The following is a 12212-nucleotide window of genomic DNA, read 5'->3' on the forward strand; positions in this document are numbered from 1 at the left end:
TGCACGTTGCACAATTGGTAATGAATTCTCCAACAACTCCAAATACTTTGAGCAAGAACCCAGGTAACTTTCGATACACCTAGTAAAGCACAACATTAGTCAGAAAAAAAAATCTGAGCTTGATGATATGGACTCCAAACTCATTTTTGAGGATTTTCCTATATCTTCATACAGAGCTCTTTTTCAGATGGACTTAAATATTGTCTAAAAATGGCCACGACCACCCAGCCCTCCTAATACGATAAAAAAAATTATATTTACATTATATTAAATTTCAGAGAAACATGGATTATCTTACAAAGAAGTGGAAATATTGGTATTCCTATCTAGATGTAAACAAAGATGGCATGATTTCTTTCGATGACGTCGAGGAGTGCCGCAAGAAATTCGCAGAGCTCCACGGCCTGAAAGAAGACAAAGCCAAATCCGTCAAAGTAGATATCGAAAAATGATGGAATAAGTACACATTCCGATCGGGAGCCTGAAAAGAATTAAGCGAAAAGGACTTCCTTGACATTTTGACCGCCGATTACAAAAAGGACATGGCAGAGTTCAAGAAGAGCATTGAAGAGTGTTTCACCGAGGTTTTCAAGGTCATCGATATCGACAAGGACCGTACCATTGACCTAGACGTGTTTCTGTACGCCTTCAGAGCGTTTAGTCACGATGACGACGCGATTCTGACAACAGTGTTCAAATCCTACAAGGAAATCAATGATAAAGTTCCCATGAAGCAGTTGGTAGATTCTTGAGTCCAGTTCGTGTGTGACGAAGACAGCAAGAAAAAGGACGTGCTGAATGAGGCCTTTGAAAAGGAAATGTAATGAACCATCTAATACATTTTCCGTGAATGGCTGTCAATATGATCTTGCTTTGAATGCATTGTATTATTAGATAATGAAGACATAATTCTTTGATATCTAGAAAATTTTAACAGTATAGATCGTTTTGCAAATAAAATTGATTGGGGTTTTTTTCTATTTACTTTCGGCTTTTTAGGTCAGTTTAGTCACTTAGGTGACCTATGGCTATTTTGTTTTGTCCATCGTCGTTCGTTGTTCGTAATACGTCGTTCGTATGTCGTAAATTTTTAGCCACTTCTCTGGAACCACTGAACAAATTTCAAGGAGAGCTAGCATATAGCACCTACGGGTGATAAGGGAGAACAAATTGAGAAATACATGACCCTGCCCCTTGGGGCCTGAGGGGTAGGCTTAAACCCTTCAAAATCAATGCAATCTTTAAAAATTCTTCTTGTTCACTCTTGGACACTTAGCAGTAAAACTGCTGGCATGATTGTAATAAACATTGAGGTCTCTACCAAAATTGTGAATTTCAATGCCTCAGTGTCATGGGTTCTAGCACTAGGGTGGGACTCTAATGATTATATAGTGAAAATGCATTCATTGAAAATCTTCACCTCTGCTCCTAGGTATCTAGTCCTTGAACTAAGTACAGGTAACTCTCGATAGCTCGAAGTCCATGGGACCGAGGAAAAAGTTCGAGGTTTCAAGAGTTCGAGTTTTCAAGAGTTCGGAATTTTCCGGGTTGACCGATGGGTTTTAAAATTAGTCTTACCGGATGTTATGATTAAGCCATTTATTTAGTGCTAACCTTATGCACGTGCTTAAACAACGTTTTCTTTTCAGTTAAATTTACAGACCTGTATATTTTAAAAACTAAATAAATAAAACTAAAAAAACAAATATTAAATTAATTCATGGTACACTGCAATTATTTGTCTTATGCATTATATTATGATCAGATTGCTCAATACTACTCTACTGCGAGACGACATGTTAAAAGTTAAATAAATGACTATCACCATGATCACCCATTGTTCCCATTGTACGAGTCCTTCACCAGTTGTAAGAACTTGTTAAGCAATAATCAATATAATTTCTACAGTTTTATAATTCTAAAATTTTCACCATGGCTCAAAATTATCTTTTCGTCTCAATTAATTTTTCATTTTCACTGCGTCTCCAGATTATCGCATAACGGTTTGGGTAAATTATAGATAAGGTTTCGATATGGCCAATCATCAAACAATTATCACCTTGCAGGACAAGTGTCGCCTGAATAAAACAACTCGTGACACGGGTCACCCGTCTAACGCCTGGAACCATTTATTTGACCAAGTAGGTGTTAATTAGGTAACGCTTGGATATACACAGCCACTTCGAGGTATCGAGAGTAAAAAACTATAGATTATGAATAACGGGACTGCAGTTTGACTTCGAGGGATCAAGGGTTTCGAGAGATCAAGAGTTCGAGAAATCAAGAGAAGATTTGCTTAGTTATATAGGGAAAAAAATCGGGACCCTAGACCCACTTCGAGCGATCAAGAACTGCGATCGCTCGAAGTTCGAGCCATCGACAGTTATTGTACATATAAGAAAGGATGCATCTTCCGAAATTAACAATTTTATGGTCCCTGGGTCAGAGGTTCTGGTGTTTGGGGGGCACTCTAATGATTATATAGAGAAAATGCACATTAATTCTTCAAAAATCGGTTCGTCTGCTCCTTGATATTGAGCAGATGAACTAAGTTCATAGTAATGATGAGGGAAAAGACCTCTGCCAAAATTGTGAAGCCCATGGTCCCTCGGTCAAGAGTTCTTGTGTAAGTTGCAAATCTCCTTTGATTCTGAACTATAAGTACATAGTTATGATGAAAAAGAGTGCCTCTTTCAAAGCTGTGAATTTCATGGCCCCTGGGTTAGGGGTTCCAATGTTAAGGCGGACTCTAAATGAATGACGTAATAACACTGCTGGATATTTATGACAATGCCAACCTGGCATTTTTTCACCCGCTTAAGATGCAATTTCGGAAAATTTCATAATTATGTACCAAATGATAGACCATTGTCTAGAGAGTGTATGACCACTTCTGTTTAAGTGTGTTTCACCTGACAGGTGAGATATTTACCTTTGAAAATTAATATTTCATAGGAAAATGATAATTCCCATAAGCGAAATGATTCTCCTACAGAACATATTGACAATCCTAGAGGATTTTCGAATAATCCTTAGTGATTTTATTTTCTGTAGGAATTTGCTTAAGTAAGGTAGATTTCCTGTAGGAAATTAAGATTTCCTAAAGGATTTTATCAAATCCTATCGGAATTGAAATTCTTATAGGAAGTTCTTGTATTCCGATAGGAAATTTCAAATTTCCTATAGCAAAATTGTTTTACCTATGGAAATAATTATTTTTCTGTAAGAATTTATTTTTGAAATGTAAAAATCTCACCTGACAGGTGATATAAAATGATAACAAAGGCGTTTGTAAAATCTTTAAGCAATGGTCCATCATATGTCATATTTGAATTTGTCGATATATGCAACTTTAACGGGTGCAAAAATGCTACCTTGGTACTGGCTTAATTATCCAGCACAGTGTTTAATTCATTGAAAATCTTCTCTGCTTCTGTTTATTTATTCGATAAATTATGAACATAGTTATGAAAAGAAAGAGTGCCTCTTACAAAATTATGAATTTCATTACCCCTCGAGCAGGGGTTCTGGTTGAAGGGCAAGGCTCTAATGATTATGCAGGGTAGGGTGGTGTATTTCGATCGATCATTTTTTTTATCTAAGATTTGTTCAATTATATCACTGTACATGTATGTTTTGCTACACTTTTTTTTGTTGAAGTATTTGATTAATCAATCTCTGAATATTAAAATGATTTCATTAGCCCTGTAATTAAAATGCACATGAATGTACATTTCAAAAGCCACACTGCAGCTACTCAGGTGACCGATAAGGCCCAAGGGCTTCATATTTTTTTGGAGGGGGGGGGAGTTGTTTTTTAAATATCCAGCGAAACTGTATTTGTTTCGATGAAAATTGATGAATAGCGTGAAAACGAATAACTTATACATTGATATCCTTTTGATCGTCTTACCAATATATAAATCAAAATATATTTTTATTCATTCTGTATTGCATTTTTACACGTAGAAAGGAATTTTGGCATAACGCAATTTCAAAAGTTCATGCATAATAGTTAACATAAGCGTTTCATATTTTAGAAACATTGAAAATATTGTTGTCGAATTAACTTTACAGGCTCGGGTATTCTAATGGTACATCATCTTACTCTGAATCTAGCTCTAGCCAGCAGATTGACATTGACATATACTGTGGAATCATTAGAATTGTTGGTTCAATTTTTATTAATCTCGTAGATTCAAAAAATATTTTTGAGAAAAAATATCAGTTCATTAGTTATAAGTAACTTGAGAATGTTGTGTCTAATAACTTGTAAAAAAAAAAAAAGTAAATACCTTTCTGTTCCAAATCAGTATCATGATACAATGATTGCATTATATTAGTGTTAAAGCAATAAGGTTGAAGTACATTTATTGGTGTGGAATTCCACTTTTTCGATCAACGTGCGGTACAATGTATACTTTACACTTAAGGTTCTCGGCGGTTTCCGCTTATTATTACTACGCTGCATTTGTCAGATCTGGTTATTAGTCATACCATGTACCATTTATGACGTCAAGCAAGTCGTCCATCAACAACTATACTTGAAGCAGTCGGAATTGCCAGTAAACTCATATCCAGTAACGTAGTCTTAATTGTTTGTTATTCAGATAATAAATATTTTAATTTCATCTGCAATAAGTGAGGATGGGTTTTTATCCGGTAAAATTGATTTAATTAAGTTAGAGGAATATGAGTCTAAAAACAAATGAATGAGACGAGAATTGGAAACCATGCAGAGGAGGCTGGAAAGTCAACAAATCCACCTTCAGATTCCATTAAAATTTTGACATGATTTCTGTGGCCATAAACAAGTATTTATTACAGAAAAAAAATATTAATTTAAGAAAAAAGGACTATATATGGTTTGAGCCTAAAATGGCCCCCTTAAATAAACATTGTCATTTTACTGTAATTCTTTGTTTAATGACATTGTACAAACATACATTTGAAGATTTTTCATAATTTTCATTTTAATTTTAGTGCCCACAATTTAAAAATATGACATCATAAAGTTTACTTTTTCCCGCCATTTTCTCATTTTTAGCTTAAAACGGCTTGTTTTGAAGCAGTTTTTCTTTAAGGAATCATTGAGCGACTGCCTGAACAAACAAAATATTTTCACCAAAGATGTATCTCTCCAAAACTTGTAAGTGACAAAAAGATTTTCTTGTTCAAAGAGTTGCTCTAAATTTCCCATTCGAAAAAAAAAATAAGAAAAATGTCAATTTTTGACTGATTTTGATTGAATTATAAAAAAAAAAAGCGTCACTTCTGACGTTATATACTCCCAGTGAGTGCATATTTATCAAATAAATAGGTGAAAACATAGTTTATGTCAACTCTTTTATAAAATAACACAACAAATTAATGTACCTGAATCATTTTAAAAATAGCTAATTTTGGGGGCCAAATTTGACTGATATCATATATAGCTCTTTGATTTTACAATTAAATTGAATACTGTAAACCAACTTTTTTTCGCGACGATTTATTTCCCGATTCAGTTCCTATAAGCTGGTTTGCGATGACTAATGCTTGCAATCAAGCCTTCTCCAGACCCGTCTTGTTATAAGATTCATAAGACAACAGGTTCACGGTGAGAAATAGTGGCGACGACAAGGCACTCGCGAAACTCGCAAAAAATGTCGCACGCGAATAAAAATTGGTTAACAGTATTTTTCTATATCTTTACAAACGCCTTATTTGCGTTACAACGCCTTTGAAAATGCGCTATAAGGGCTTTATGATAGATTTGACCACGTTAGACCAAATTGCTCACCTCTTAATATGAAAAAAATGATGACTTATAACCTTTATTTACAGTACACCTTAAAACAACATTTTAAAACCATTATTTTTTTCATGAAGCTATGTATTACTACGCGGCGCAGTCAATATACATTCATTGCATGATAGTGAGGAAAATTTAAAGATTTATTCCCGAGGGAAATATGATTTTTCTGGGGGAATAAATCTTCATGTTTCCCGAACATTCATTCGATAAAAGTTTTGTTATATTGAACAATATATGATTACACAAATACGTCGATATCTAATATTTTTCCGACTTGTCGAAAGCAATTACGTCGTGATTGTTTGGGTTTTTCGTAATTGTCTCTCTTTTCTTTTATTGATTCCAATCAAATATAGTAAAAAATGTTTTTTTGTTATGTAAAGAGAATTTAAATCATTAAATATTTATGATTTGATCATCTTTGTCAACATCATATGCTTAAATAAGCTTTTTCGTACATTTTGAATGAAAAATCCCGAGACTTCGGAAGAGGTGAGACACGATATTTATTCCCTGGGAGACACGACGTTTTGTTCGCCTTGTCACGTGACGCTGTAGACCAATCAGATGACGCCTTATATAGAATAATCATATTGAGATATAAAAATACCGTTTGTCGGTTTTGCTATAAGACACTCCCATTTTGTTTCGCTCATCTTTTATGAAATTATTGAGCTATAGGCTTTGAAATTGATTTGTAATGTTATCATAGATAAAGACAGTTGAATAGATACATATTGTTAATATTTCTCCTTTAGAGCTTATGTCCTCCAACTATTTGATTTAGTTATTGGAGTGGCATATGCTTTAATTAAAATTTTAACAATCCCAAATGTTATCATTTTACAATCTCTTATCTATCGTTCTAATTTCATTTCTTGTTATTTTTGTCTTTTGAAGCAAATAATGCATCGTAACACTTTTTGCATATCCAGTCTTTTTATATGTTAATGCAGTTCTGGAAGCTGTTATAAATGACATTACGCTGGTATCTATCATTTTTAGGGAAGGGTCAAATTGTTGGAGAGAGAAAAAGGCGAATGATGCAAACCTTTATGTGTGTTACAAAATTTGAGGTCTTAAGATAACTTATTTTATGTTATGTTCCACGTTCCAGTCAATACAAACTAACGAGCATTCGCAATTGTTATACATGTACACTTACTCACACTTGCCTATTCAAGTCTTCAGTATTTCAATTTTATTAAGTGCTTGAGCTTTAACACAAAAATATTTAGATATAAAAATTGTTTCAAGGTCTATTTTAGTGTATTTTATATTAAAACAGCTCTATTTATTTCCAAAGTAACGTTCTAAATTGTATAACGCAAGTTCACGATGACCGCATAATACAATGTAACATCATCGATTAGAATTTTAAAAAAGTCATGTTATTTAAGTCGTTGTCTGAAAAGTTTTATAATCTAAATCAAACCGTATGAGATAAATATGCACTACAGTGTTATTCTATATTTGCTTTATCCAATTCTTTGAAATTGTTATATCCGCTCGACAGGCTTCGTGAATATATACACCATGTCACCTCATCGAATAAAGTAAATATAAAATTGCAGAATATAAATATCCTCTACATATACAATTCATAAAAACCAACTCATTCATTTACATTTAAATATTCAGTAAATACAAAAATATTAATCTGAAGAAAAATATATTGAAGAGAAAAAACTCTTATTAGAATAATCCCAAGATTACGGAAGATCCAGGGTAATTGTTGCGTTGCTGATAATCTATCTGATAATTTATAGTGACTAAGTACACGTAAGCCCATGGAAATTAGTTAAATTAGCTTTGAACCGCCTCTTTAAGCAGTTCTGCACAAGAAAGTTTCTCTTCTCAAGGTACTTATTATGTAATCTCCCAGGAAAGCTCTGGACATTTCCGTACTTTTTTGTCTCTGTAATTGAAAATCTGAATGAAGAAAACTTGTCTCGCAGGATAGGTTGTTTTTATTCACTTTTACTCTACTTGCTTTCCACGAATATATAATCATACGACTTGATCTGAGGGAGACAAAAAAACATGTCATTTTGGTGTCTTTGCCGACGTATTCCTTTAATAATAAATGCATTTTCCCCTTTCATTTTTAATTAATTATATTGTGTTTGTGCATTAAATATATGCATTGTAAATCACCTCAAGTATGCACGACAAAATATTTTTTTTATCGTTGGGTGATATGTCTAAATGATTTTGACGAATAAAATAAGCCTTTTAATATCGAAAAAAAAACCTTTTCTTCATAAATCAATTCATAAATCAATAAGATACAGACTGTAATCATTATTATAATATATCAAGGTCGAAATAATAAAATTTGTCAATATTATTGCTTTTGTTATATAATTCTCAACAGAATATAATAATTATTAAAGTAAAAAACGATGGCAATGAGCCTCATCTTATGAAAGGGAGTGGGACACGAACAGTATAAAACCGGATCATGTATCTCTCTGCAGCATTGGAACCCTGGGTATCAATATGAGTAAGTACAAACTATAAATTTTACCATTTCTTAAGACTTTTTATCTTTTGCGTTGTTGATTATCAAAAAATATTCTTATGTAAAAATTTTAGAAATAATAAAGCCCAAAAATATATTTTTTAAAACTATATGGATGTGCATTGTTAAATTGCTTTTTATTATTTTTATTTTTTTTTGTTCACTATCTACAGCTTATTATAAGCTAATTAAATCCTTTTTAATAGTATCGTGCCGTTATTTGTTTCCGAAAGTCGATTTTCGTTACGTGAATTTAATCCAAAATGACTTCTTTTTCCAAATTACCTGCGACACCAGATATATATATAATCTTTTGTCTTTATACATATATGCTATCAAAACTATACTGCGTGAAAGGGTTAAAGCCACACAATTACGCAAGTGAGTTTTTTAAAAAATCCTCTATTTTACAAATACTTTAATTATAGTCCCTAAAATTGCCAAAAACCTATTTATAATATCAGAGTATCTAAAATGTACTTATTGTTCGGTCAAATAAACTTCTGATGACGTATTTACTTGCTAAAATAATCATATAGACTAGCTTTGTAAACTTTTTTAGTTAGTTTTTTAGTTAGTTTCGAACCCTAAGAGCTCTATAAAATAAGCTTTCTTATAAATAAAAACGTTTATATCAATAACCATAAACTGACGGTATTGTAATAAATATTAAGTATAAATAAGTAAAAAAATAATGAATGGGAAATTTAAATAATTATGGCATTTAAGTTGAAATAAAATCTTAAAAAACAATTGAAAATATTATAGAACATATCTGAATGCTACGTAAAATATTTTGAAAAAAAAAATGTTGATGAATCATACTTTCAGAAACATATCACTCCCGTTTTCATCGGTTGAATGCGACATCCAGTTTATTTATAACTAGAAACTCTATATGATGACGACTAACTTTGATTTTGTATCGGCAATGTTCGATGCATTGCCGTAGGTTAAAACTGTTACAGTCCCAAAGTGTTGACTGGCGAGACAATCATCAGGGGGTAGTGTTAAATGTTAGACTATCGGAAACCCATGACACCGGGAAATGAATCATATGTGGTCCTACGTATTACTGCTTCATCGAATTGAAAGGAGTCTTATCAAATCAAAAACTAATGTTGAGATTTGTCATCAAACCTCGTACAGATGAAATTCTCATAGTAAGGCCAACTGATTGTTGGCTAATACACATGAATAAACGTTGTCCATCCGTAAAACGAAAACGATATTTATTTCATTTATTATGACTTTTTAAATCCTCTCATTGTTATTGTTTATGAGGGTTTTTTTTCAGTTATTTTTTGCATTGAAGAACTTCGTTGAAACATGAATTGTTGATTTTAGTGAGCTTTTCTTATTTTTTTTTTTTTTAGATAAAACTACTTTGACAAAGTGTTTGCTAATCTGTACCATTACCTTGTGCTTAACAGTGTTGTCGTTAGCAACACAATCCCCCGACAGAAATAGTCCAGAAGAAACCAAACATGAAAGGTCTGTATTAAAAGTACATGGTATGAAATATTTAAAATCGAATGTAGAGTTTTCGCTATTTGTTCATGAAATGAAAGGTTTAAAAGTCTGATAAATTAAGAAAAAATAATGTTGATTATCGACCAAAAAAAATCATCTTGCGGTATAGAACAAAATGTGTTTCTTAAAATTAATATAGATATATTTATTTCCAAGTTCCTAACCAACTGAAAAAGATAGTAATTAATATAAAAACATTGTAGACTGCATATTAAACCTTTAAACAAAATTAAAATGACATAAAATAATAAAAATATATCGTCATAAAATCGTTATGATACGTTAAAAATCACATTGTTTTATTTTTTCCATTTCTCCTAAAACTTTTCCATTGAAATTAATCCGTTATAATTATTATTAATTTTTTTTGGAGGGGGGGGGTGATCATGCCCATTTGCAATTACTTATATTCAAACAATGAAATTGAATATAAGTTTGTTTCATTTTTTATCTCTTGGACAGGAGGGAGCCACGGGGCGTCCTTGGTGATCTGGATTTTGACATGCTTAAAGGAAAGTACCGAAATCGCCAAGTGGGGCATGGACTAAATATTTCTCATTAGTAAGAGACATTTTGTAAACTTTGGAATATCATACATTTATTGTATAATCATGGTGAGGAAAATATGAAGATTTATTCCCCAAGGGAACATCATATTTTCTTAGGCAACGCCTGGGGGAAGCATGATTTTTGGCAAATATTCCAATATTTCACGAAGGTCTATGCAATGATTGTTTATTATGCAGAATATAAGGTGATATAATATACTAACATTCGTTGGATTCTTATCCTTATGAAAATTATGTAAAGCAAAATCGTAGTGATTTTATACTGGTTACTTACAATGTAAGATTTCTGATATGAAAAAAATAATCGGTTGTTGATGTAATACGATAAAAAAAATACGCTCATCCTCGGGATTTTTCTTACGCATGAATTGATCATTCTTTTGGCTTCAAAATGGGTAAGATATGAAGTGAAGTGTGAGATGACAGGTGAATATGTAGTTTTAATGCGAGGACACGTGATTGTCTAGAACCAGTCATAAAACGCTTTATACATAGAGAATTATCCTAATGAGGTATAGTAAAAAAAATTCGCAAAAGATCAGGACACAAAACGTGGATTCCGTAAATCCCTCTCATCGAACAGGGTTTTTTACAAAATACAAGCTTAAGCATACTTTTGATGGATGTACAATTATGTAAATTTTCATCAAAAATAGATCGTCGTTCATTTTCCTATGAACCGTTAATCAAAACCAACTGTATCGATTGACCTTAGTGTCTTCCATACTTACATAATTCAATGTGAACTTAATAATTTGTGCATGGTTTTTTTTTAATTCAATTACTTCTCCTTTCTATAAACTGTGTGTATTTTCTTTTCAGCGGCAAATGATACAAGTAAGAATACGTTTTCTGTAAACTTTTTTTTAATTTGTTCAAATCTTTTAAATTAAAATTTTCACACAAAAAAGATGTTTGAATAAAATGAAGGGACTCTTCATTTCTTTCTTCTTTTTTTTTTTTACAACAGATTGATCAGATGACTGCGTTTTCAAACCATTTCAAAACAACAACAGAACATCAATGCAGAGAAGAGCACAGACAATATTAACAAAAAACCAACGAAAACCACCAGTTGTGTTTAGAATATGTGCGTTTTGTCCTTCATTTTGATAAAAAAAAAAAAACAGTACATTGTGCAGTACATGTAATTTTTTTTGGATTTTGTACACAATAAATTTCAGCGACATGAATGCTTACTTTACTTGAATATAGTGTTTGTTTTTATGTTAAAAGTAAGTTACTGTATCATAATAAAAAAAATCCTGTTTTAACAACAGGGGTTTTAAATACAAAAGAGACAAATAAATGTACTAGTCTTTTTCCGGTTTTATTTGAATGTTATAATGTTCTTATTCGTTCCACTCAAAAGAACATAAATAATTTATAAAATAAAACACAAGTTGAACACGTTTGTTAGGACGTGAAGCGCTCAGCAGGCAGCTTCACGAAAGTTTCCTAAGATATGACTTAGGAAAAAAATTAGGAACAGTCTATGATCAACTAAGGACACGTCTTAAGATATCGCTCGACGGTAACTTAGGAATGTCTTAAGTTAGGATATCCTAACCTTCTTCAGCCAGTCTTATTTTTCACATTTATTCATACCAATCGAATTTTAGAGCTTTTGCAGGGATAAATCATCAAACATGTTGCAGAGAAAATTATACGTGTCAGTAGTTAACACAATAGGCCTAAAACTAGTAATTTCAACGTATACATTTTTGAAAATTTACATTTACGTAAAGATAAATTAGTGAACAATAACAACTTACTAGTAGTTAAAAAT

The 12212-nt window shown here is 32.0% G+C and overlaps 1 long non-coding RNA gene and 1 pseudogene across 1 annotated transcript; both read left to right on the plus strand.

Moving 5' to 3' along the window:
- Positions 1–284: 284 nt before the first annotated feature.
- On the plus strand, positions 285–824 carry LOC128162909 (sarcoplasmic calcium-binding protein-like; annotated as a pseudogene).
- Positions 825–8250: 7426 nt separating this feature from the next.
- Positions 8251–11481, plus strand: LOC128162730 (uncharacterized). The gene is made up of 5 exons (XR_008240702.1): positions 8251–8303; positions 9698–9815; positions 10317–10415; positions 11246–11260; positions 11394–11481. It is a non-coding gene; the product is annotated as an uncharacterized LOC128162730 (long non-coding RNA).
- Positions 11482–12212: the final 731 nt, after the last annotated feature.

This window comes from Crassostrea angulata, chromosome 9 (genome assembly GCF_025612915.1).
Source record: "Crassostrea angulata isolate pt1a10 chromosome 9, ASM2561291v2, whole genome shotgun sequence".
NCBI classification, from domain to species: Eukaryota; Metazoa; Mollusca; class Bivalvia; order Ostreida; family Ostreidae; genus Magallana; species Magallana angulata.